Below are 5,089 nucleotides of genomic sequence, written 5' to 3'. Positions count from 1 at the left end.
CAACAGATGATGACAGGCTCTTAAAGAAGCACGTGGACCAACTGAGGCGGCAACAGCTTCCAGAGGTGGGTGAACCAACACAGTTGGCAGCAGGAACCAGCACATACATCCCCAAGTCTAGTAGCCAGCCCAAAACCCCGAGCACCGAGGAGGCCTATTCCGAGGAGCCAACCCCAGAAACTAGGGAACCGGAGACACTTCAACCGCCACCACAAACGCCCCAGCCCCAGGACACAGATAGGCAACTGGAACGTGTAGTTAGTGACCGGGTCCCAGCCCCCCGGCATTCTCTCAGAGAGCACCAACCCCCCGCTTATTTAAAGGATTATATTACACATCTCGGGTCAGAACTATTGGGGGAGGGGTGTTATGTACGAGGATCGCCAGCAGGGGTCCGCGGCTACAGGCAGGAGCTTAGCTCCTCAAGCTGTGTAACCTGAGACCTTCCTGCTCATAGGGGATCAATGAGAGGCGTGGCTGGCAGTGTGCCCTCTAAGCTGAGTGAGTATGAGCTAGCTCAAAGGTTTTCAGCCTCCGTCTCACAGATTTTTGTCTTCGCTCAGGAAGGAGGGCTCCAGACCAAACTAATATATGCAGCAGCCAAATCACTGGCTCACAACTTTAATGCCAGTAGAGCTCCCAAAGTAGAATTTTTGCTCACAAGACTCCACAGCTTAGAGGGAGTATTGGTGGCCAGGCCAGCAGCATCCTGACCGGCATGTGGCCCTCCAGCAGCATCTGGCTCCCTGCCGTTGGAATCAGAAGGCCGGACAAGCCGCAGAACCTTTCCGGATCATCCAGTGAGATTTGTAGGTTCTTAAAAAGGGAAGCTCAGAGACTGATTCTCTGGCTCTGTGCCCCCTTTTCAAAGATGGAAGGATGAGATTCGGATGACAAACGCGGATGTCTCTTTGCTGCAATGACTGTCACCGCTCCGTCTGTTGTTGCCGGTTGTTTGAGTTTTCAGGCGTGGGAACAATGGGTGCATCCGTGTTTGACATAAAACAGTGTTTGGAAGAGGTTTTTCTTTCTTTTTTTTAAATTCTTTCAACTTCATCGTTTCAAATTGTATTGCTCTCCCCAATTTCAGTCCCTTGGAAAGGCCATCATAAACAGCCCATGAAAGGTTTTGACAGAGATTGGTTTTCAGAATAGGACAATAAAGCTTGGTTTTGGACAAAAGGGATGTGACTGAATGCAATTTTTACTTTTCATTGGGAGCTTCTCACCTGTTTGAAGGGTCTTTCTGTACGTGTCATTCCCAGGCTCTTAGAAGTTAAATCTTTTGTTAAATTATTTAGAGCTTTTCAGGTTCCCAGCCTGAGCAGGATTAAAGCTGTATATATTTTTGTCTTCTTTATTTTTTTCTCCCTCCTCTTGGTCGGCAGCTATCTGTTTTACTTTACAAAACAGTAAACATAACTCCAGGGAGGAAAAAAAAATTAACATCCATTACAGATGTACTTGGTTGTTTTTAAAGTAGGAAAGAGGCAGAGATCATTTGAAGAATAGTATTTTACACTCTGCTCTTCTTCTGGGAGCAAGCCTTCTCTCTTTCACATCAAGATTTGTAAACAGTTTTGCTCCTTGATTTCCCATGTTTATTCAGTCGTAGTTCAGCACAAGGCCTACTTCAGCAACAGTCTATGCCTGACGGAGGAGAGGGTTCGGAATCTCCTCTGCACACCCGCCGTGATATACAGCATGGGCATACTTGACAAAGACAGACGAACACTCCCCCTGAGGGTGTGAAATTATGCAGTCTCATAGCCAGATACAGGGGTCATTTCCTGCAGGAGCACACAGGAGCGGAGCTCCGGCAGTAAAGAGACCAGGGGGCGGGCACATGCAAACAGCCCCACCCCCTGCTCCCAGCAGCCCTCAGTCAGAGCAAGAAGCAGCCAGGTAAGCTGCAAAGCCCCCCCCCCAGCCCCCCGGTCCAAACAGTCCAGTGGCACCATTAAGACCAAGTTTTATTCAGGTACAAGCTCTCCCTCCTCTGCGAGGACAGAACTGCGCGTTCCCCCCCCCCAATAGCTAGCAATCCAAAACAGTCCAGTGGAGCCTGAGCGGTGGGTGTTGCCTGCTGACACACTTCAGTGATGTAAGGGGGTGTGGCATATGCAAATAAGTTATGCCAATGAGCTCCTGCACCTCTTTTTCTACGAAATGACCCCTGGCCAGATACATAGGTTTCTGCATATGGAAAGGAATCTTGCGGCACCTTAAAGAACGTTTTTTTTTTATTCTAGCATAAACTTTTGCTTCCTAGTCTTTACCAGACAAAAACTTACGCTAGAACAGGGGTGGCCAAAATTGCTTAACGTAAGACCCACATAGAATGAACGTCAGACGTTTATGAGCTGCAAGACATGAATAAATATCACACACATGTTTTTTATTGGAAAACATGCAAATTTGCTTTTTATTAATGTTAAATGAGACTGCCCAAAATAAAAACAAAAGGGGTAAAAGCAGATACTGATGATGTTATTTATTTGTCCAATGATATTTATTTGTTTGCTAATGATTTTTTTTTTAGTCTGAGAGAAAGAGAGGTGGAAAGAAAGAGAGAAAAAGAGAAAGAGAAAAACAAAGAAAGCAAATAGATGGGGGGTGGGGTGGGAGGGAGAGGTGGAAAGAAAGCAACTTTAACTTTAAATGCATCCTCCAAGCCCCTCACACCAGTTGGCTTGGCTTAGAGAAGGTATTTGAAGAGGCAAATGCCTTCTACAAGCCAGCCGGCAGGGGGTGGGGCTTTGAGAATGCATTTAAAGTTGCTTTCTTTCTCTGTTCCCCCCCACCTCAAGCTTACCCAGAGAGGGGAACAATGGCTGGGGAAGGGAAGACCAATCAGGGAGACATGCCTCCCCTTCGCTTCCCCAGCCACCCTGTCGGGAGCCACACAATATTTGTGAAAAAGCCGAATGTGGTTCCTGAGCCACAGTTTGGCCACCCCTGTGCTAGAATAAGAAATTGGTAATGTTTATGGTGCCACAAGACTTCCCGTTTAGTGCTGCTGCGGCAGACTGACATGGCTGTCCCACTGAGATTACTGTATGGACACCTTTTCTTTTGGACGTGACATGAGATAAAGGAAATATCTATTTCTATTTCTCCTCCATGTGTGGCTGTCACTGGCTGGCTGGGCATCTGATACAGGCAGAAAGGATAATCACATAAATTTTGGGGAGGGACATTCCAGACATGCACCTCACGAAGATGGTGGCTTTGAAAGAAGGTATACGAGTGCATCATGTGATGGTTTGCATGTGTGAATGAGCTGCCACTGATCTAACAGGGGAGGAACCATGCCTCAGTTGCGGGGTATCTCTGTGGCATGCAGAAGATCCCACATTCAAGCCCCGTCCTTTCCAGTTAAAAAAGGATCCAGGGATGTGAAAGACCTCTGCCTGAGACCGTAGTCACAGTAGACACTACTGACTTTGATGGACCTTGATGGATACCTTGATGGAAAGACCTCTGCCTGAGGTCATAGTCACAGTAGACACTACTGACCTTGATGGACATCTTGATGGAAAGACCTCTGCCTGAGACCATAGTCACAGTAGACACTACTGACCTTGATGGACATCTTGATGGAAAGACCTCTGCCTGAGACCATAGTCACAGTAGACACTACTGACCTTGATGGACATCTTGATGGAAAGACCTCTGCCTGAGACCATAGTCACAGTAGACACTACTGACCTTGATGGACATCTTGATGGAAAGACCTCTGCCTGAGACCATAGTCACAGTAGACACTACTGACCTTGATGGACCTTGATGGACATCTTGATGGAAAGACCTCTGCCTGAGACCATAGTCACAGTAGACACTACTGACCTTGATGGACATCTTGATGGAAAGACCTCTGCCTGAGGCCATAGTCACAATAGACACTACTGACCTTGATGGACATCTTGATGGAAATACCTCTGCCTGAGACCATAGTCACAGTAGACATTACTGACCTTGATAGACCTTGATGGATCAGTGGTCTCACTATACGACAGCTTCATATGCATGTGTGTTCAGTACCATAGAATGCACTTCCCTAACTCTTCACTGGTCAAATGAGGCAGCTCAGACAGTTAACTGTATCTGAGTCTCCTCACAGCCTTCCATTGCTGTTTGGCTCCTTTTTGCACCATAATCCTTCCAGTCACGATACTTAGGGCCATGTGGGATGTGGCCCATGTGGTTACTCCTCCCCATATTCAGCACTGCCCCATTGTATGGACTCCCTACCCATAGGGCTTGGGCTCTTGGCATTGCCCCCCACAGAACAGAGGGAAAACTTAACTCCAACGTCTACCAAGCTGTATAGCAATATTATGTTCTTATGCCATTGAAGGAAGGAGGGAGAATTATGGAGGAAAGGTAGGATTCATGAAAAATAATAGATTGGATCCAAAACAGCCCATTTGATGAATGGAAAGTATTTCTGCTCATAGAAGACTGGGGTGTATATCACTACACAGCTTGGTATATTGGCTAGTGTTGGACGTGGGTTGGATGTGGGACACATGGGTTCAAATATCTATCAAGCATCTCTTTATCATAACAAAGCCAGAACTGATTGGCTGTGTAGTGTCATGCTTCCTGACTTGCTAGAACCATCCACATGAGTAATATTAAGTAGTGAAGAAAAGTGTACTGAACACCAGCAGCCTGGAAAAACAATGGATACTAGGACTGATAACAATGTATGTTATCATCGGGGGGGGGGGAGGAATCTACCTTACCAAAATAGCTGTTTGTAATCCAGCAAATCAAAACTGGAGTATATTTAAGTCACAATTACAATCCATCTATCTATATATCTAATTGCCAAGTGGCCCCCGGAGTGCGGATCGCTAAATCAGCGCTCCGAGGGCACTTGGGGGGGAGGGGGAGGTTTGTGCACTCTTGGGGCAGTCCCCAGGGGTGCACAAAAATCTAAAAACTAAAAAAAAATATTGGGGGGATGTTTAAATCCCCCCGAAAGTGCAAGAGCGTTCTGTGCGCCTGCGCACAGAACGCTCTACGAACGCCAACGCCGCCGCCGCCGCTTGGAAGGCAAGCGGCGAGCGGGGAGGGGGGG

Source organism: Gekko japonicus, unplaced genomic scaffold, assembly GCF_001447785.1.
Source record: "Gekko japonicus isolate JY-2015 unplaced genomic scaffold, Gekko_japonicus_V1.1 scaffold60, whole genome shotgun sequence".
Classification (NCBI taxonomy): Eukaryota; Metazoa; Chordata; class Lepidosauria; order Squamata; family Gekkonidae; genus Gekko; species Gekko japonicus.
The sequence above is the reverse complement of the archived record's forward strand: the minus strand, read 5'-3'. Positions refer to the sequence as shown.